Source organism: Anabrus simplex, chromosome 1 (genome assembly GCF_040414725.1).
Source record: "Anabrus simplex isolate iqAnaSimp1 chromosome 1, ASM4041472v1, whole genome shotgun sequence".
Classification (NCBI taxonomy): domain Eukaryota; kingdom Metazoa; phylum Arthropoda; class Insecta; order Orthoptera; family Tettigoniidae; genus Anabrus; species Anabrus simplex.
The window spans coordinates 1,715,046,965-1,715,070,312 of NC_090265.1; the positions used below are offsets into that span (position 1 = coordinate 1,715,046,965).

The 23,348-nt window shown below is 39.4% G+C and overlaps 1 long non-coding RNA gene across 1 annotated transcript; it reads left to right on the forward strand.

Annotated features, from left to right (window-relative positions):
- The first annotated feature begins 641 nt into the window (after positions 1-641).
- Positions 642-22,508, forward strand: LOC136858708 (uncharacterized). The gene is made up of 5 exons (XR_010858661.2): positions 642-852; positions 8,615-8,881; positions 16,961-17,227; positions 19,905-20,171; positions 22,269-22,508. It is a non-coding gene; the product is annotated as an uncharacterized lncRNA (long non-coding RNA).
- Positions 22,509-23,348: the final 840 nt, after the last annotated feature.

Here is a 23,348-nt window from a genome sequence, read left to right on the forward strand (position 1 = left end):
TAATGATGTAAAGGAATGGGCATATAAGTCTCTAGGAAGAACCAAACTAAAATGTGGTCCCAGTGTATGGGACCCTCACCAGGATTACTTGATTCAAAAACTGTAAAAATCTATAAAGCAGCTCGATTTGTTCTGGGTGATTTCCAACAAAAGAGTAGTGTTACAAAAAATGTTAGGCTGGGAAGACTTGGGAGAAAGGAGATGAGCTGCATGACTAAACAGTATGCTCCAAGCTGTCAGTGGAGAGATGGCATGGAATGACAATAGTAGATGAATAATTCTGAGTGGTGTCTTTAAAAGTAGGAAATATCACAATGTAAAATAAAGTTGTAATTCAAGAGGACAAATTGTGGCAAAATTTGTTTATAGATAGGGGAGTTAGGGATTGGAATAACTTACTAAGAGAGATGTTCAATAAATTTCCAATTTTTTTGAAGTCATTTAAGTAAAGGCTCTGAAAACATCAGATAGGGAATATGCCACCTTGGTGACTGCACTAAATAAAGATCAGTAGTAACTGAACACATTGCTTGATTACATTCTGAAAGATGTGATAACAGTCTGCTGAATCAGTATCTTATTCTAGGCACCATACCAGGAAGATGGAAAAAAGTATCACTCAAGTGTTATATAAAGGGAAAGGTGACTCCAGCGACCCCAATTCATATCAGGGCATAGCTTTGAAATTTGTGCTCTTCAAGAACCTGTTGAAACACCTTGTGAAACGAATACAATCAGTTGCAGATTAAAAAATTCCTGAAGAGAAATTTGTGTTTCGCACAGGCAGATCTACCATTCATGCAGCAAAATCTCTGCAGGGATAAACAAGAGAATCAATTAGACGTCAACGAGGTAAGTTGTTCTCTTCAATTATAGATCTAAAGCTTTTGACTTAATGCACACTACTATCTAAGCTACAGGACAGAGGGATACAATCGTACAATATTCAGTTACCATTTTCATAGCAGTTATTCCTAATGCTTCTAACATCTTGTTTCCTCTTGAAAGATGCATGTTTAGAGCTTACTAGGAGATCTGTAAATACTGCAGTAGTTGCTATACAATACCGAAGTGGGATTATAAACAAGGAAATACGCATCCTTAGATGCACAAACACGCCAGAATATACTGCACGTGCTAAACAGTGCAGATGCCGAATAAATTATTAAGTAAAACAACCTTCATTCTTAAAGCAAAAGCCTGTCAGAACTAAGAATAAACATTAAGAACCAAAGCATTTATAGATCAAGTGACAGCTTTGGTCTACAATTGCAAAATGTATAGTCGGTTGATCCACTATTTCTTTTTTAATATGGTACCTGGTCTTCAAATGCAAAACACAGTAATGGGCTTAAATTGTGTGACGCTTAGTGTTGTTAATTTTACTGGAAATTTTACTGAAGAAGGTTGGTATTTCATGTTTTTATATTAAAGTTTGAATTTTGGCCAGGAAAAACCTGAAATGGGCAAAATGTTGAATGCACAACTATGTCCAATTAGACTAGGCAAAGCCTTATCTGACCCTGTAATAATTAAGAAGGAATTCCTCAAGGCAGTATTATTGGACATTTATGTTTCCTTATACATATAAATGATGAAAGTAAAGGAGTGTAATCAGAGAGACGAATTTTTGCAAATGATGTTATATTGTACAGAGTAAGAAATAAGTTACAAGATTGGTAGCAACTGCAAAATGACCTTGATAATGTTGTTAGCTGGACAGAAGGCAATGGTATGATGATAAACGGGGTTAAAAGTCAGGTTGTGGGCTTCACAAATAGGAACAGCCCTCTCAGTTTAAATTGCTGCAATAATGGGGTGAAAGCTCCTTATGAGGTGGTGGTGGTGGTGGCGATTATTGTTTTAAGAGGAAGTACAACTAGGCAACCATCCTCTATATAACACTAATCAGAGAGAAAAACTGGAAGGGGTCCGACACTTCAAAAAAGGGTATTGGACAAAGGAAGACAAGGGCCACGAAGGGACTGAAAATGAAACACTTCCTAGGTCTCCATACGTAATACTGTTGGGATCGGAAAAGAAGAAGGTGGTGGTGGTGGTGATTATTGTTTTAAGAGGAAGCACAACTAGGCAACCATCCTCTATGTAACACTAATCAGAGGGAAAAATTGAAGGGATCCGACACTTCGAAAAATGAAGATATTGGTCAAAGAAAGACAAGGGCCACGAAGGGCGTGAAAACGAAAGACTCCCTAGCCCTCGCAAACCTAATAGCGTCGGGGTCGGAAACGAACAAGAGTTGACCAAGGGAGGTCGCTTAGGATAGATGAAAGTGAGTAGCCTGGCACAAGTAAGTGGAAGAAATGCCAGGACTCAGCTGAGTGCCTCGTGATCGCCAACCCACGCTCCAAAGTTCAGAGCCCCTTTTAGTCGCCTCTTACGACAGGCAGGGGATACCGTGGGTGTTATTCTACCGCCCCCACCCACAGGGGGAAACCTTCAAGAGAAAGAAATGCAGCTCGATTTGTTCTGGTTCTTTTTTGTTTCCAACAAAAGAGTAGTGTTACAAAAACTGATGATGATGATGATGCTTGTTGTTTAAATGGGCCTAACATCTAGGTCATCAGCCCTAAAATGCACAGAAGGAAATGACAAATTAAAAGCCCAAAAACATCCACTGACCACTATTCAAAACATCAGGACGAAGGATGAATGGAAGGATGGATGGATATGAATTTGAAACTATCAGTGGAACCGACCCACAGTGCCTCACGTGCACAGTAGCTGGTGTAGAACAATAGTATTAGTGACCCAGCGACTGCTTTATAGCACAATGGTTGGTGGTGGTGGTGGTGATTATTGTTTTAAGAGGAAGTACAACTAGGCAACCATCCGCTATATAACACTAATCAGAGGGAAAAATGGAAGGGGTCTGACACTTCAAAAAATGAAGATATCGGCCAAAGAAAGACAAGGGCCACGAAGGGCATGAACATGAAAGACTCCCTAGCCCTCGCAAACCTAATAGCGTCGGGGTCTGAAAAGAACAAGAGTTGACCAAGAGAGGTCGGACAGGATAGATGAAAGTGAGGAGCCTGGCACAAGTAAGTGGAAGCAATGCCAGGACTCAGCTGAGGGCCCCATGGTCGCCAACCCACGCTCCATATTTCAGAGCCCCTGGGGCCCCTTTTAGTCGCCTCTTACGACATTCAGGGGATACCGTGGGTGTTATTCTACCGCCCCCACCCACAGGGGGTTTATAGCACAATACTGAATCTGATATTTGTAGTCGATAGGGGTCCAAAATCCTAGTCAGCAGCCCCTCACAATGGGACTTATCGCTAGGAAAGTGGAACCTTATTATTTGTCATGTTGCGGTACTAATCAAGAATAGCATAGATTCACGGTATTCCACACATTATGGTACTACACACAGGTAATAAAATTCACATGTTTATTACACACCTATCTGTTTAGGACATTACATAAAATCAGTTTCATGGTCCGTATCACACTTCAATAGATTCACAATTAAGTATTTATTATTTTCCACCTAGTCGATACAATGATTGCTTAAGGCAATTTAATGTTTAAAAGTGGTTCATGTTTCGTATTTTATCAACATCTTCAGCCACATAACACTGTTTAGATGAAAAATATATAAAATTGACAAAGTAATGCTTAAGAGGAAGTGTCCTTAAAATTAACATAAGATTGACAACATTAAAACAAACACCCTGAGACACAGAAAAGGTCAGCATATTATAGTTACATTAACAGAGAGTTTAGTATTCCTTTATCCAAATCTGAAAGGAATAAAGAACTGTTGTTTATCTGACAGGAGGTGATTATTGTTTTAAGAGGAAGTACAACTAGGCAACCATCCTCTATATAACGCTAATCAGAGGGAAATATAGAAGGGATCCGACACTTCGAAAAATGAAGATATCGGCCAAAGGAAGACAAGGGCCACGAAGGGCGTGAAAATGAAAGACTCCCTAGCCCTCGCAAACCTAATAGCGTCGGGGTCGGAAAAGAACAAGAGTTGACCAAGAGAGGTCGGATAGGATAGTTGAAAGTGAGGAGCCTGGCACAAGTAAGTGGAAGCAATGCCAGGACTCAGCTTAGGGCCCCGTGGTTGCCAACCCACGCTCCAAAGTTCACAGCCCCTGGGGCCCCTTTTAGTCGCCTCCTACGACAGGCAGGGGATACCGTGGGTGTTATTCTACCACCCCCACCCACAGGGGGATTTATCTGACAACAAGCCCTCTTGAATGGTTTCAACAATAACATGATTGATAAAATAATTAATAAATTTTCGGAGAAGCAGCATTCTAAATTAGCAATCAAACCTAGTAAAACTGAAAAATACATCAAGTTCACATATAATAATCCAAACATACATGTAATAACAAATTTATTTAAGAGAAGAAATTTCAAAATTGCATTTTCCACCAATAACAACATGAAACATCGAATGCAAGAATACATACATAGGACAATCTGGCCGCAATTTTAAAGTTGGTTATTTGGAACGTGTGAATGCTGAAAAACATAGAAGATTCTCAGCTATGGGATCACACATGACTGCCACAGGTCATAAATTTACCAACATAGAACAAGACCTGACCATCATAAAGAAATTAAAGAAGGGCAGCTTAATGAACACATATGAAGATCTATACATTCATCTAGACCAACTTATAAAGAAAAATGATAACCTTAATGAGGCTGTAGAATATAAGAATCCTTTATATTATCAAATTCTAGTATATTTGAAAATGCTTGAGAAAGATCACGAAAAAAGAATTGGAATTTCTCCATCTACAGATAGCCCTACAACTTATTCCTCCTCGGTTGAAGCTATAGGTGGCAGCAAGGAGGTTCTTGACACACCTATATCCCCCGCTCCTCCACCTCCTCAGGTGCAAGAGCAAGGAAGAACGCATCATCAATATTACACCAGACACAAGACTGTGAAAGAATGACAGGAGTTACTGTTCCAAAGGAAAGCATGCTTAATAAGAATTGACAACTAGGAATTAGTTATATTTTCATCTGCATTAATAATAAGAACCACATTGTGATATCTGGTTTTCTTCATTTCGACAATTACCTATAAACTGTATAATTTATAATTTGACCTTTTTTCATGAATTATTAAGAAAAGAATATTCATTTAGGACATACTCTGTATGGAATATTGTACAAGTGTTTCCTTGACAACTGCTTTCAATTGTAGTAATAATTTATATATTTTCTCTTGAGTTTTTGTTTGTTTTAATGTTGTCAATCTTATGTTAATTTTAAGAACACTTCCTCTTAAGCATTACTTTGTCAATTTTATATATTTTTCATCTAAACAGTGTTATGTGGCTGAAGATGTTGATAAAATACGAAACATGAACCACTTTTAACCATTAAATTGCCTTAAGCAATCATTGTATCGACTAGGTGGAAAATAATAAATACTTACTTGTGAATCTGTTTAGGACATTGCGGTGCCATCTACAGGCAACGCAAGCCTATGGCATTCATCACATAAGGGTACTAACCACAGGGACTCGTACAATCCCGTGTTGTTCCTCATGTAGTTGGTACTAATCATAGGCAAGCCAGAACCATGGGTTCTCTTATCCCATGGTGTTGCTCATATAGTGCTACTAATCACAAACTTATTTGGTACCCAACATAGTGGTACTTCACGCAAGTAAATGCAACCCATGGTAGTTTCATGTTTCTAGTTTGATCATACCTTGGTCACCCCTTTTAGTTGTCTCTTATGACAGGCAGGGGTTACCATGGGTGTATTCTTCGTTTGCGTCCCCCACCCACAGGAGGTTGTGTGTTTGGTCCGTGAGAGATATTTTTTTCTCCTCAAGTCCACCGGCAAGCCGGTTAGGACTCCCCTATCCGCCAGTGGAATATCACCTCTCCCCATGCTACGCCAGTGTAATACGTTCATGGTTACAAAAATACGTTTGGGCCGGGAAGATTTGGGAAAAAGGATACGAGTTGCATTACTAAGCAGTATGCTCTGAGGTATCAATGGAGAGTGGCAAGGAATGACATTAGTAGATAAATAATTCTGAGTGGTGTCTTTAAAAGTAGGAAAGATCACGATATGAAAATAGAGTTGGAATTCAAGAGAACAAATTGGGGCAAAATTGGTTTATAGGAAGGGGAGTTAGGAATTGGAGTAACTTACTAAGGTAGGTGTTCAATAAATTTCCAATTTCTTTGAAGTCATTTAAGAAAAGGCTCAGAAAACATCAGATAGGTAATCTGCCACCTGGGCGACTGCTCTAAATGTAGATCAGTAGTGATTGCGTACATTGCTTGATTACATTTTTAAAAATGTGATAACAGTCTGCTGAATCATGTCTTATTCCAGGCATCATACCAGAAAGAGTTAAGAATGCATCACTCAAAGTGTTATATAAAGAGAAAGGTGCCTCCAGCGACCCCATTTCATATCAATGCATAGCTTTGAAATTTGCGCTCTTCAAGATCCTGATGAAATTCCTTGTGAAATTAATAGATTCAGCTCCAGATTCAAAAATTCCTGAAGAGCAATTTGGGTATTGCACAGGCAGATCTCTACAGGACCAATTAACAGAATCACTTAGACGGTGGTGGTGGTGGTGGTGGTGGTGGTGGTGGTGGTGAAGTACAACTAAGCAACCATCCTCTATATAACACTAATCAGAGAGAAAAAATGGAAAGGATCAGCCACTTCGAAAAATGAAGGTTCAGCCAAGGAAAGAACAGGGCCAGAAGGGGCATAAAAATAAAAGACTCCCTAGGCCTTGGGAAACTAATACCTTCATGGTCAGAAAGAACAAGTGTTGACCAAGAGAGGTTCTATAGGATAGATGAAAATAAGGAGCCTGGCACAAGAAAGTGTAAGCAATGCCAAGACTCAGCTAAGGGCCCCATGGTCGCCAACCCACGCTCCCGAGATTAGAGCCCCTAGGGAAAAATCAATCACTTAGACATCGCCGAGGTAAGTTGTTCACTTTATTTGTAGATCTAATGCTTTTTACTTCATGCACACTGCTATCTAAATGACAGGACATAGGGATACAATCGTACATTATTCAGTTACCATTTTCATAACATGCTTCTAACATCTTCTTTCCTCTTGACGGATGCATGTTTAGAGCTTAATAGGAGATATGTAAATACTGCAGTAGTTGCTAAACAATGCAGAAGTGGGATTATAAAGAAGGAAATATGCATTCTTAGACACACAAACCTGCCATATATACTGTGGCTGCTAAACAATTCAGATACTAAATGCAATATTAAGTAAAAGTACCTTCATTCTTAAACCAAAAGCCTGCCAGAGCTAAGCATCTACATTAAGAACCAAAGCATTTATAGACAAAGTGACAGCCTTGGTCTACAATTGCAAAATGTTTTGTCAGTTGGTCTAGTATTGCCTTTTAAAGTGATACTTGGTCTTCAAATATGAAAAGCAGTAATGGACTTAAATCTTAATGTTCTTAGGGTTATCAATTTTATAGGAAATTTTACTGAAAAAAGTTGGCACATCTTATTTCTATATTGAAGTTTGAAGTCTTTGCCACCAGAATATAGGAAAGGCCTGAAATGTGCAAACTGTCGTTTAGTCTATGAATACATAACTACGTCCAATCAGACTAAACAAGGCTTTATCTGACCCCGTAATATTTAAGAGTGGAATTCCACAAGGCAGTATTATTGGATATTTATGTTTCCTTATACATATAAATGATGTGAGTAACGAAGTGAAATCAGAGAGAAGGCTTTTTGCGAATTATGTTATTTTGTATTGAGTAAGAAATAAGTTACAAAATTGTGGGCAACTACCAAATGAACCTGATAATGTTGTGAGAAGGACAGAAGGCAATGGTATGATGATAAGCTGGGTTATAAGTCAGGTTGTGTGTTTCACAAATAGGAAAAGGCTTCTCTGTTTTAATTACAGCAATGATGAGCTGAAAGTTCCTTACGGGCATCATTTTCAGTACCTAGGTGTTAATGTAAGCAAAGAACTTCGTTGGGGTAATCACATAAATGGGATTGTAAATAAAGGGTACAGATTTCTGCACCTGGATATGAAGGTGTTTAAGGATTGTAGTAAGGATATAAAGGAAACGGTATACTTTCTTGATTCAAGAACTGGAAAAAATCTAAAGGAAAGCTGGCGATTTGTTCTGGATGTTTCCAACAAAGTAGTAGTGTTACAAAAAGTTTGCAATGGGAAGACTTGGGAGAAAGGGGATGAGCTGTGTGACTAAGCAGTATGCTCCGAGCTGTCAGTGGAGAGATGGTATGGAATGACATTACTAGATGAATAAACCTGAGCGGTGTCTTTAAAAGTAGAAAGGTCACAATGTGAAAATAAAGTTGGAATTCAAGAAGACACATTGGAGCCAAATTAGTTTATAGGAAGGGGAGTTAGGGATTGGAACAACTTACTAAGGGAGATGTTCTATAAGTTTCCAATTTCTTTGAAGACGTTTAAGAAAAGGCTCAGAAAACATCAGATAGGGAATCTGTCACCTGGGCGTCCACCCTAAATGTAGAGCAGTAGTGATTGATTACATTGCTTGATTACATTCTGAAGGATGTGATAATAGTCTGCTGAATCAATGTCTTATTCTAGGCACCAAACCAGTCAGATGAAAGAATGCATCATTCAAAGTTTTATATAAAGGGAAAGGTGACTCCAGTGACCCCAATTCATATCAAGGCATAGCTTTGAAATTTGTGCTCTTCAAGATCCTGAGGAAACTCCTAGTGAAATGAATAGATTCAATGGCAGATTCAAGAATTCCTGAAGAGCAATTTGGGTTTTGCACAGGCAGATCTGCCTTTCAAGCAGCAGGACCACTACAGGGCCAAATGAGAGAATAATTTAGACATCCCCGAGGTAAATTTATCACTTTATTTATAGATCTAATGCTTTTGATTTCATGCACACTACTCTCTTGTAATTTTTTGATGATAATAATAAATAAATAAAATCATGAATAAAAATATATAAATAAAATTACTCAAAAACTTAATAAAATTAATAAGCATAATTAACCGAAATGTCCGTAGTATGGGTGCCAGAGTTCACCAGAATGGATCCCTCGAATTTAGATAAGAGCATGATAAGCTGTATATCCCAGGGCGTGTACATAATGCTGCGTACTGGTACATCTGTTGCAGGCCTTACCTAACCTCCTGAAAACGACTAACTAGGTAGGAACTGCACCTAGGTTTATCAATAACACTGATTCTAAAATAGCTAACTATATTCTGAACAAATTCCGTGCATGAGCACCTCATCATCATACAACATTATACATATAATACACACATAAAATATTGCTGGAAGACTCCATATTTACAACAACAACAATAATGAAAATCGTGGGAAAACGAAAGCGAGAACTAAGCTACCATTTGTAGATAGTCCGATGAACAATGTACATGTATGAAGATAAACACCCTTCACTGTCTCTATATCAATTCGATTTACCGATTCTCATAATCGGCAGTTATCACATCACACAGATACTGTACCTTGTACTACTGTGTTCACATATTTTAACACTTGTTGTAAAGATATATACACACGTCTGTCGATCCTCAACATATAAATTTATGGAAAGTCTGAGATAGCTTTCACCAACATATAATGCTAGGCCGCCACAAGTGCTACAATACTTAATGCGCAAGCACTCTCCACAAACAGCCACTTTCCACAAACATAACAAGACTACGCTCCACGAACGTTTGAAGTCCAGTCCATTGCAGCCGTGTCACTCCAGTACTATGTATCAGCACCACTTCCTTCCCGTACAGTGCGTCAGTTGTAGTTGTAGTTGTAGTTGTAGTTATCTTCCTTCTCGTTTCTTTACAATCACCTCTACAATCACCCTTACAATGTTCCTTACAATGTCTCTCATTGCCGCCGTATCATCAACCTTTATAGACATCAACATCCCCCTCCTCTCAGATGATACGTCTGGATTGGTGCTTGCCAGCCAATCATGAGTGAACCTCTTCTTTCTCCCAAGTTATAAACAAACACTCGGGAGTTTTACATGAATCATCAAATTTCCCTGGTACAACAACAAGCTCATCTCATCAGGCTGGGATATATACATGACTAATGGAATTTCCTGACACAAGTACATCACAACAGACACTGGGGTAGCCATATGACTCATTCAAATTACCAGAGTTATTACAGCAATGTTTTCCCACTCGTGCAAAACAAATTACTCATACCTACATATGTGGATATCTTCCAGCTTATAAATATAAATGACAAAACCTACAAATGAAATACCGATAATAATAATAATAATAATAATAATAATAATAATAAATCGAATACTGACAATAATATCTCTACCTTCTACATATAATTCGGGGGTGTGATATATGTACTATCACACTCTAAATGACAGGAATAGGGATACAATTGTACCATTCAGTTACCATTTTCATATCATGCTTTTTACATCATCTTTCCTCTTGAAGGATGCATGTTTAAAGGTTACTGGGAGGTTTGTAAATAATGCAGCATTTGCTAAACAATACAGAAGTGGGATTATAAAGAAGGAAATATGCATTCTTAGGCCTATATTACACTATCACATCTCTGTGTCACAGAAGTTTGATAATGTTTATGTGATAAAATATTTTACAGTGTAATACAGCATCTTTGATCACATCTAGCTGTGACACAGTTGTGTGATAAAAGTTATACTCATGATCATACCTTTGATCAAGTCTGTGACAATTCAGAAAGAAAATGGCGGATAATAAGCGCACATGGTCTGTGGTAACCACAAAACTTCTTATTTAATATTATGAATATTATGAATCACATGCAAAGTTGTACAATTCGAAGCACAAAGATTATAAAAGCAGGAACAGAAGACTGAAAATTGACAAAAATATTCTCTCTCTCTCTCTCTCTCTCTCTCTCTCTTGTTCTCCTCAACCTGATGATTTGTGGGTAGCATGACTGTCCTCATCCAACGACCTTCTATCCTGAGCCAGCTGCTTGATTAGTTGATATGGACGTCACCCGTTAATGCCATCGAGGAACCCTGCTCTTGGTCGTCCTCTTCTAGTATTTCCTTCCAGTTTCCCTTCAAGCAGTGTGGTGCACCATGATGAATGCTGCAGTAAATGACCTCTCCAACTACATCTTCTTTTCGCGATCATTTTCTCTTCTTCAGCTCTCTTGAGAACTTCTTCATTTGTTAGCCTGTGAGTCCAGAGTATTTGTAACATTCGACGCCAGCACCACATTTCAAATGCATCTATTCTTTTCTTATCAGCCTTTGATAGAGTCCAGGTTTCAGAGCCATAGGACACAATGCTCAAAATGAAGCTCTTAATGAAATGCTTTCTTACCGGTAGAGATATTGCCTTGGAGGTCAACAGGCTTCTTTTTTTTTAAATTTTATTGAAAGCTCCTTTAGGCTGGGCTATTTGAGAACGGACGTCCTTTCCACACCTCTGATCAGATATAATGATGCTTCCCAAATAACTGAACTGATTTACTTGAGTCAATTTTTTCTCCTTCCAACCAAACATTAACATCCTGTTTACCATCCGGGGTCTTGGTTTTTGTTTTTTTAACATTCATGTTACACTTTAGTATTAGTAGATCATTCAATTTCTTTAGTGAGGTCTGTATCTCTTTCTCAGTTTCAGCTATGAGAGCAATATCATCCGCGAAACGTATTGTTTGGTATAGTTGGCCATTTATTTTTATTCCATGAGTGGTGGTGGTGGTGGTGATTATTGTTTTAAGAGGAAGTACAACTAGGCAACCATCCTCTATATAACACTAATCAGAGAGAAAAAAATGGTAGGGATCCGACACTTCAAAAAATGAAGGTATCGGCCAAAGAAAGACAAGGGCCACGAAGAGCCCTCGCAAACCTAATAACGTCGGGGTCTGAAAAGAACAAGAGTTGACCAAGAGAGGTCGGATAGGATAGATGAAAGTGAGGAGCCTAGCACAAGTAAGTGGAAGCAATGCCAGGACTCAGCTGAGGGCCCCGTTGTCGCCAACCCACGCTCCAAGGTTCAGAGCCCTTGGGGCCACTTCTAGTCGCCTCTTACGACAGGCAGGGGATACCGTGGGTGTTATTCTACCGTCCCTACCCACAGGGGGTTGAAAATGAAAGACTCCCTAGCCCTCGCAAACCTAATAGCGTCGGGGTTGGAAAAGAATAAGAGTTGACCAAGAGAGGTCAGACAGGATAGATGAAAGTAAGGAGCCTGACACAAGTAAGTGGAGGTGGCTGATAACTCTTTCATTGCTTCTTCTAAATACACATTGAATAATAGAGGTGACAGACCACATCCCTGCCATACTCCTTTTCTTATTTTCTCATTGATTTGCTCCTTTCCTACAAACGCTGTCTGGTACTTGTACAGCTGATAGATGATTTTCCGATCTCTGTAGTCCACTTTCAGACTTCTAAGGGCTTTAAGCATAGTATTCCAGTTAACATTATCAAACGCTTTCTCTATATCAATGAAAGCAATTAGGATGTTCTTATTGATTCTTAGGGCTTGTTCAATAATTGTTCTAAGGCTCAGAATTGCTTCTCTTGTTCCTCCGTTTCTCCTAAACCAGAATTGATCCTCTGAGAGATTTTCTTCTATTCTCCATGCGATGGTACATAATTCTTGTAATAATTTTGGAGGCATGTGTTACCAAGCTTAACATTCTATAATATTGACATCTCTTTCTATGATTACTTTATATAATGTTGAGTTCAGTTGCACTGTTCTTCTGATATATTTATCCAGAATTTTCTCCATTGCTTTCAGCATGAAGGAGGATGCTTTGGTTTGGGCATAGTAGGTCAATGAAAATTGATTAATTTAAAAGTGCGCATAAGAGATTGAAATATTTCAGATTCCCTAACGGAATTAACATCTAATCATCTGATGGCCAAGCAGGCATCAATTTTTGATAATGAGACAAAGTGTCTCATAGTGTATTGGCACTGCCGGTGGCTACATTTAACCTACGCAGTGGCCTGCCCAGTATGCACTAGCCAGCATCTTGGTAGGTGTGCTAGGTATCAACTGATGAGCCCAGCCTAGCACACGAGGGCGAAACGCTGGCAACCAGGAATGAGTTAGCTGAAAAAAAAAGGAAAAAAAATTATAATGTCCTATAATGGACCATTTATATTGGTATTATAAGAGATTGAAAGACGAGAGAATTTGAAAGAATTAACATAATAAAGTGTACTAGATTGGAAGAAGAGAGATTCTTCAAGTAAAGCACAAATAAAGTGTACTAGATTGGAAGAAGAGATATTCTTCAAGTAAAGCACAAGTAAAGTGTACTGTAAGTGCCACATGTTTATTATATCTTAGATAAATAGTGATCAAGAAGTTATACAAATTCCTCAAAACAATGTCTTAATCAACTATGCCACCGCCTGCTAGAATCGTATTTTAGGTCATGTTATTTAAGAATGGTGGATGGTGACAAATTTTACACAATGCTGAACAATCACCATTGTTGTTAGCGACGTCAGCTCTGACTGAGTAAAGAGTCAAGATCTGAGTCCTGACATTGCTTCCACATACTTGTGCCAGGCTCCTCACTTTAATCTATCCTATGAGACCTCCCTTGGTCAAATCTTGTTCTTTCCGACCCCGACGCTTTTAGGTTTGCGGGGCTAGGTTGTCTTTCATTTCACGCCCTTCGTGGCCCTTGTCCTCCATTCTCCGATACCTTTATTTTTCGAAGTGTCGGACCCCTTTCATTTTTCTGTCTGATTAGTGTTATATAGAGGATGGTTGCCTAATTGCACTTCCTCTTAAAACAATAATCACCACCACTTCCTTGGGCATAGTATGCCTTTCCAGGTTTAGGTATGAATACTGCTTTAGCTTCAGACCATGATTTTGGGCCGTACCCTAAAGCTAGACTAGCTCTGAAGAGGTCTGTCAGGGAATTGACGAGTATCTCCCGTCCTTCCTGTAGGAGTATCAGAAGAATCTCCTCTGGCCCTGGAGCGTGGATTCATCATTACAGTACTGTGACATAACATATGATAAAAGCTTTGGCATAGCGTAATATACTCAAGAAGTCCTTAATGAGCAAATTTCATCACATTCATGTGATCTAAGATTTTATAATATTCTGTGACACAGAAATGTGATAGGTGTAATATAGGCCTTAGAAACACAAACCCACCAGAATATACTGCAGCTGCTAAACAAGGCAGATGCCGAATGCGGTAATAAGTAAAAGAACCTTCATTCATAAACCAAAAGCCCACCAGAACTAAGCATCAACATTAAGATGGTGATAGTGGTGGTGGTGATTATTGTTTTAAGAGGAAGTACAACTGGGCAACCATCCTCTATATAACACTAATCAGAGAAAAAATGGAAGGAGTCCAACACTTCGAAAAATGAAGGTATCGGCCAAAGTAAGGCAAGGGCCACGAAGGGTGTGAAAATGAAAGACTCCCTAACCCTCGCAAACCTAATAGCGTCGGGGTCGGAAAAGAACAAGAGTTGACCAAGGGAGGTGGGATAGGATGGAGGAAATTGAGGACCCTGGCACAAGTAAGGGGAAGCCATGCCAGGACTCAGCTGAGGTGGTGGTGGTGGTGGTGATTATTGTTTTAAGAGGAAGTACAACTGGGCAACAATCCTCTATATAACACTAATCAGAGGGAAAAATGGAAGGGATCCGACACTTCGAAAAATGAAGATATCGGCCAAAGTAAGACAAGGGCCACGAAGGGCATGAAAATTGACTCCCTAGCCCTCGCAAACCTAATAGCGTTGGGGTCGGAAGAGAACAAGAGTTGACCAAGGGTGGTCGGATAGGATAGATGAAAATGAGGAGCGTGGCACAAGTAAGTGGAAGCAATGCCAGGACTCAGCTGAGGGCCCCGTGTTCGCCAACCCACGCTCCAAAGTTCAGAGCCTCTGAGGCCCCTTTTAGTCGCCTCTTACGACAGGCAGGGGATGCCGTGGGTGTTGTTCTACCGCCCCCACCCACAGGGGGAGGACTCAGCTGAGGGCCCCGTGGTCGCCAACACACACTCCAAAGTTCAGAGTCCCTGGGGCTCCAGGACTCAGCTAAGGGCCCCATGGTCGCCAACCCACGCTCCAAAGTTCAGAGCCCCTGGGGCCCCTTTTATTCGCCTCTTACGACTGGCAGGAGATACTGTGGGTGATATTCTACTGCCCCCACTCACAGGGGGAATCAACATTAAGAACCAAAGCATTTATAGACCATATGACAGCCTAGGTCTACAATTGCAAAATGTTTAGTCGGTTGGTCTACTATTGCCTTTTACGATGGTACTTGGTCTTCAAATGCGAAACACATTAATGGAGTTAAATCGTGTGGCACTTAGGTTTTTAAATTTTACTGGATATTTTACTGAAGAAAGTTGGCATTTCTTATTTTTATATTGAAATTTGAAGTCTTGGCCACCATATTGCTGGAAAAGCCTGATATGTGCAAATTATCGCTTAGTCTACGAATGCTAAACTACGTCCAATTAGACTAAGCGAAGCTTTATCTGACCCTACAATAATTAACAGGGGAAGTCCTCAAGGCATTATTATTGGACATTTATGTTCTCTTATACATATATAAGTAATGTGAGTAAATAAGTGGAATCAGAGAGAAGGCCTTTGCGAATGATGTTATTGTGTACAGAGTAAGAAATAAGTTACAAGAATGTGAGCAACTGCAAAATGACCTTGATAATGTTGTGAGATGGACAGAAGGCAATGGTATGATGATAAATGGGGTTAAAAGTCAGGTTGTGGGTCTCACAAATAGGAAAAGCAGTGGTGGTGGTGGTGATTATTGTTTTAAGAGGAAGTACAACTAGGCAACCATCCTCTATATAACACTAATCAGAGGGAAAAAATGGAAGGGGTCCGATACTTCGAAAAATGAAGATATCGACCAAAATAAGAGAAGGGCCATGAAGGGCAAACCTAATAGCGTCGGGGTCGGAAAAGAACAAGAGTTGACCAAGAGAGGTCGGATAGGATAGATGAAAGTGAGGAGCCTGGCACAAGTGAGTGGAAGCAATGCCAGGACTCAGCTTAGGGCCTCGTGGACGCCAACCCACGCTCCAAAGTTCAGAGCCCCTGAGGCCCCTTTTAGTCGCCTCTTACGACAGGCAGGGGATACCGTGGGTGTTATTCTACCGCCCCCACCCACAGGGGGAAATAGGAAAAGCCCTCTCAATTTTAATTACTGCATTGATGGGGTGAATGTTCCTCATGGAAATCATTGTAAGTACCTAGGTGTTAATGTAAGGAATGATCTTCATTGGGGTAATCACATAAATGGGTTTGTATATAAAGTGTACAGATTTCTGCATCTCGTAATGAAGATGTTTAAGAGTTGTAGTAAAGATGTAAAGGAATGGGCATATACCAACTAGAGTACGGTTCCAGTGTATGGGGCCGTCACCAGAATTATTGATTCAAGGACTAGAAAATCTAAGGAAAAGCAGCTCGAATTGTTCTGAGTGATTTCCAACAAAAGAGTAGTGTAACAAAAAATTAGGGCTGGGGAGACTTGGGATAAAGGAGACGAGCTGTGTGACTAAATAATATGCTATGTGGTGTCAGTGGAGAATGGTGTGGGAGGATATTTGTAGATGAATATTTCTGAGTGGTCTCTTTAAAAGTAGGAAATATCATGATGTGATAATAAAGTTGGCATTCAAGAGGACGAATTGAGGCAATATTTATTTATAGGAAGGGGAGTTACGGATTGAAATGACTTACTAAGGGAAATGTTCAATAAATTTCCCATTTTTTTGAAGTCATTTAAGTAAAGGCTCAGAAAACATCAGATAGGGAATATGCCACCTGGGTGACTGCCCTAAATGTAGATCAGTAGTGACTGAATACATTGCTTGATTACATTCTGAAAGATGTTATAACAGTCTGCTGAATCAGTGTCTTATTCTAGGCACCAAACCATCAAGATTGAGGAATGCATCACTCAAAGTGTTATATAAAGGGAAAGGTGCCTCCAGCAACCCCAATTCATATCAAGGCATAGCTTTGAAATTTGTGCTCTCCAAGGTGCTGATGAAACTCCTTGTGAAATGAATAGATCCAACTGCAGATTCAAAAATTCCTGAAGAACAATTTGGGTTTCGCACATGCAGAGATACCATTCAAGCAGAAAGATCTCTACAGGGCCAAATAAGAGAATCACTTGGACATCCCCGAGGTAAGTTGTATGCTTTATTTATAGATCTCTAGCTTTTGACTCCATGCACACTACTATCTATACAACAGGACATAGGGATACAATCATATATTATTCAGTTACCGTTTTCATAACAGTTATGCCTAATGCTTCTAACATCTTTTTCCTCTCGAAGGATGCATGTTTAGAGCGGTGGTGGTGGTGGTGATTATTGTTTTAAGAGGAAGTACAACTAGGCAGCCATCCTCTATATAACACTAATCAGAGGAAAAAAGGGAAGGGATCCGACACTTCGAAAAATGAAGATATCAGTCAAAAAAAGACAAGGGCCACGAAGGGCGTGAAAATGAAAGAGGTGGTGGTGGTGGTGGTGATTATTGTTTTAAGAGGAAGTACAACTAGGCAACCATCCTCTATATAACACTAATCAGAGGGAAAATATGGAAGGGGGCCGACACTTCGAAAAATGAAGATGTCGGCCAAAGGAAGACAAGGGCCACGAAGGGCGTGAAAATGAAAGACTCCCTAGCCCTCGCAAACCTAATAGCGTCGGGGTCGGAAAAGAACAAGAGTTGACCAAGGGAGGTCGGATAGGATAGATGAAAGTGAGGAGCCTGACACAAGTAAGTGGAAGCAATGCCAGGACTCAGCTGAGGGTCCCGTGGTCGCCAACCCACGCTCCAAAGTTCAGAGCCCCTGAGGCCCCTATTAGTCACCTCTTACGACAGGCAGGGGATGCCGTGGGTGTTATTCTACTGCCCCCACCCACAGCGGGAAGCATGTTTAGAGCCTACTAGGTGATTTTTAAATACTGCAGTAGTTGCTAAGCAATACAGAATTGGGATTATAAAGAAGGAAATACGCAATCTTAGACGCACAAACCCTCCAGAATATACTGCAGAAGCTAAACAATGCAGATGCCCAATGCATTATTAAGCCTGCCAGAACTAAGCATCAACATTATGAACCAAATCATTTATAGATCATATGACAGCCTTGGTCTCCAAATGAGATGATACTTGGTCTTCAAAAGCGAAACACAGTAATGGACTTAAATCGTATGGCGCTTAGGGTTTTTTATTTTACTGGAAATTTTACTGATGAAAGTTGGCATTTCTTAGTTTTATATTGAAATTTGGCTGATGCTTGTTGTTTTAAGGGGCCTAACATCGAAGGTCATTGGCCCCTTGAAATTTGGATTCCTGGCTGCAAGAATACAGGAAAATTCTGAAAGGAGCATATTGTCACTTAGTCTACGAATGCATAACTACATAGAATTAGACTAAACAAGGCTTTATCTGACCCTATAATAATTAAGAAGGGAATTTCAAGGCATTATTATTGGACATTTATGTTTCCTTATACATATAAATGATTTGAGTAAAGAAGTGGAATTGGAGGTGGTGCTGGTGGTGATTATTGTTTTAAGAGGAAGTACAACTAGGCAACCATCCTCTATATAACACTAATCAGAGTGAAAGTATGGAAGGGGTCCGACACTTCGAAAAATGAAGATATCGGCCAAAGGAAGACAAGGGCCATGAAGGGCATGAAAATGAAAGACTCCCTAGCCCTCGCAAACCTAATAGCATCGGGGTCTGAAAAGAACAAGAGTTGACCAAGAGAGGTCGGATAGGATAGATGAAAGTGAGGAGCCTGGGACAAGTAAGTGGAAGCAATGCCAGGACTCAGCTAAGGGCCCCATGGTCGCCAACCCACGCTCCAAAGTTCAGAGCCCTTGGGGAGGTGGAACCAGAGAGAAGGCTTTTGCGAATGATGTCATATTGTATAGAGTAAAAAATATGTCACAAGATTGTGAGCAAATGCAAAATGACCTCGATAATGTTGTGAGATGGACAAAAGGCAATGCCTTGACCATAAACAGTGCTAAAAGTCAGGTTGTGAGTTTCACAAATAGGAAAAGCCCTCTCAGTTTTAATTACAGCATTGATGGGTGAAGGTTCCTTATGGGAATCATTTTAAGTTCCTAGGTGTAAATGAAAGGTAATGAAAGGAAAGATGCCTTATTGGGGTTATTACATGAATGGGATTGTAAATAAAGGGTACAGATTTTGGTACCTGGTTATGAAGGTGTTGAAGGGTTGTAGTAAAGATGTAAAGGAAAGGGCATATAAATCTCTAGTACTTAAGAACCCAACTACATTATGGTTCCAGTGTATGGTACCCTCACCAGGATTACTTGTTTCAAGAACTGGAAATTTTTTTTTAAAATTCATCTCAATTTATTCTGGTGATTTACAACAAAAGAGTAATTTAGTGTTACAAAAATGTTTGGGCTGGGAAGACTTGGGAGAAAGGAGATGAGCTGCATGACTAAGCAGTATGCTCTGAGCTGTCAGTGGTGAGATGGCATGGAATGACACTTGTAGATGAATAATTCTGAGTGGTGTCTTTAAAAGTAGGAAATATCACAATGTGAAAACATAGTTGGAATTCAAGGGGATAAATAAGGACAAAATTTGTTTATAGGAAAGGATTGGAATAACTTACTCAGGGAGATGTTCAATAAATTTCCAATTTCTTTGAAGTCATTTAAGAAAAGTCTCAGAAAACATCAGATAGGGAATCTGCCACCTGGGTGACTGGCCTAAGTGTAGATCAGTAGTGATTGATTACATTGCTTGATATCATTCTGAAATATGTGATAACAGTCTATTGAATCAATGTCTTATTCTAGGCACCACACCAGGAAGGTGGAAGAATGCATCACTCGTAGTGTTATGTAAAGCGAAAGGTGACTCCAGTGATGCCAGTTCATATCAAGGCATAGCTTTGAAATTTGTGCTCTTCAAGATCCTGATGAAGCTCCATGTGAAATGAATAGATTCAGCTGCAGATTGAAAAATTCCTGAAGAGAAATTTTGGTTTCGCACAGGCAGATCTACCATTCATGCAGCAAGATCTCTACATGGCCAAATAAGAGAATCACTTAGACATCCCCGAGGTAAGTTGTTCACTTTTATTTGTAGATCTATAGCTTTTGACTTCATGCACACTACTATCTAAATGGCAAGGTATAGGGATACAATTACACATTATTCAGTTACCGTTTTCATAACAGTTATTGCGAATGCTAACATCTTCTTGTTTAGAGCTTACTAGGAGATTTTTAAATGCTGCAGTAGTTGCTAAACAATACAGAAGTGGGAATATAAAGTGGTGGTGGTGGTGATTATTGTTTTAAGAGGAAGTACAACTAGGCAACCATCCTCTATATAACACCTATCAGAGGGAAAAATTGAAGGGATCCGACACTTCGAAAAATGAAGTTATTGGTCAAAGAAAGACAAAGGCCACGAAGGGCGTGAAAACGAAGGACTCCCTAGCCCTCGCAAACATAATAGCATCGGGGTTGGAAAAGAACAAGAGTTGACCAAGGGAGGTCGGATAGGATAGATGAAAGTGAGGAGCCTGGCACAAGTAAGTGGAAGCTATGCCAGGACTCAGCTGAGTGCCCCGTGGTCGCCAATCCATGCTCCAAAGTTCAGAGCCCCTGAGGCCCCTTTTAGTCGCCTCTAACAACAGGCAGGGGATACCATGGGTGTTATTCTACCGCCCCCACCCACAGGGGAAGATTTTAAAGAAGGAAATACGCATTCTTAGACACACAAACCGCCAGAATACACTGCAGCTGCTAAACAATGCAGATGCCAATTGCAGTATTAAGTAAAAGAACCTTCATTCTTAAACCAAAAGCCTGCCAGAACTAAGCATCAACATTAAGAACCAAAGCATTTATAGACCATAGGACAGCCTTGGTCTACAATTGCGAAATGTTTATTCGGTTGGTCTTTATTGCCTTTTAAGATAATACTTGGTCTTCAAATGTGAAAAAGAGTAATGGACTTAAATCGTGTGGCGCTTAGGGTTTTTTATTTTACTGGAAATTTTACTGAAGAAAGTCGGCATTTCTTATTTTTATATTGAAATTTGGATCCTTGGCCACCAGAATACAGGAAAATTCTGAAAGGAACATATTGTCCCTTAGTCTACGAATGCATAACTATGTCCAATTAGACTAGGCAAAGCTTTAACTGACCTTGTAATAATCAAGAGGGGAATTCCTCAAGGCATTATTATTGGATAATTATGTGTCCTTATACATATAAATGATGTTAATGAAGAAGTGGAATCAGAGATAATGCTTTTAGTGAATGTTGATATTTTGTATAGAGTGAGAAATATGAGCAACTGCAAAATGACCTTGAAAATGTTGTGAGATGGACAAAAGGCAATGGTATGATGACAAACAGGATTAAAAGTCAGGTTGTGAGTTTCACAAATAGGAAAAGTCCTCTCAGTTTTATTTTCTGCATTGATGGGTTGAACGTTCTTTAACGGAATCATTGTAAGTTCTTAGGTGATAATGTAAGGAAAGATCTTCATAAGAGGAATCACATAAATAATAAAGGGTACAGGTTTCTGCACCTGGTTATTAAGGTGTTTAAGAATTGTAGTAAAAATTTAAAGGAAATGGCATTTAAGTCTCTAGTAAGGCCCCAGCTAGAGTATGGATCTAATGTATGGGACCCTCACCAGGATTACTTGATTCAAGTACTGGAAAAAGTCTAAAGAAAAACAGCTCGCTTTGTTCTGGGAGATTTCCAACAAAAGAGTAGTGTTACAAAAGAGTTTCGGCTGGGAAGACTTGGGAGAAAGGAGACGAGCTGCATGACTCAGCAGTATGCTCCGAGCTGTCAGTGGAGAGATGGCCTGGAATTATATTAGTAGATGAATAATTCTGAGTGGCGTCGTTAAAAGTAATAAAAATCACATTGTGAAAATAAAGTTGGAATTCAAGAGAACAAATTGGGGCAAAATTTGTTTATAGGAAGGGGTCTTAGGAATTGGAATAACTTACTAAGGGAGATGTTCTATAAATTTCCAATTTCTTTGAAGTTATTTAAGAAAAGGCTCAGAAAACATCAGATAGGGAATCTGCCACCTGGGCAACTGCCCTAAATGTAGATCAGTAGTGATTGATTACATTGCTCGATTACATTCTGAAAGATGAGTCTGCTGAATCAATGTCTTATTCTAGGCATCATACCAGAAAGATGGAAGGATGCATCACTCAATGTGTTACATAAAGGGAAAGGTGACTTCAGCGACCCCAATTCATATCAAGGCATAGCTTTGAAATTTGTGCTCTTCAAGATCCTGATGAAACTCCTTGTGAAATGAATAGATTCACCTGCAGATTCAATAATTCCTGAAGAGCAATTTGTGTTTTGCAAAGGCAGATCTGCCATTTAAGCAGCAAGATAACTACATGGCCAAATAAGAGAATCGTTTAGACATCCCGAGGTAAGTTGTTTGCTTTATTTATAGATCTAATGCTTTTGACTTCATGCACACTACTATCTAAATGACAGGACATAGGCATACAATCATACGTTATCCAGTTACCATTTTCATAACATGCTTCTGACATCTTCTTTCCTCTTGAACGATGCATGTTTAGAGCTTACTAGGAGATTTTTAAATAATGCAGTTGTTGCTAAGCAATACAGAAATGGGATTATAAAGAAGGAAATACGCATTCTTAGACACACAAACCCACCAGTATATATTGCAGCTGCTAAAGAATGCAGATGCCGAAAGCAGTAATAAGTAAAAGAACCTTCATTCTTAAACCAAACGCCTGCCAGAACTAAGCATCAACATTAAGAACTAAAGCATTTATAGACCAATATAACAGCCTTGGTCTATAATTGAGGACTGTTTTTTCAAAACTCGCTCATTGCAAAAATGGGGTGAATTGAGTTATATACGGGACATGGATGTTAGGTCACTTGGCTTTCATGTCCTTAAACTGGTTTTAGCAAAAGTTGTTTATTGTCATCATAACAAGCAGCTAAATATGGGTCGTTTTCCCAAAACTCGCTCATTACTACGATATGCGGTATACCAAAACTCGCTCATTACAGCAAACGTCGCTAGACTGCTGGATATTTTGCTGACATGTCAGATTCCATTGTTTTTTTTAATGTATGAATGTTAGTATCCGGACCTTAAAATCAATAAAATGTATGTTCATTTCTGCAAAGAAAGAGATTTATAAGGGAAATCAAAATGTTCAATCTCAAAGTACAAGCAAATTTTCTATACGAAATTCAAT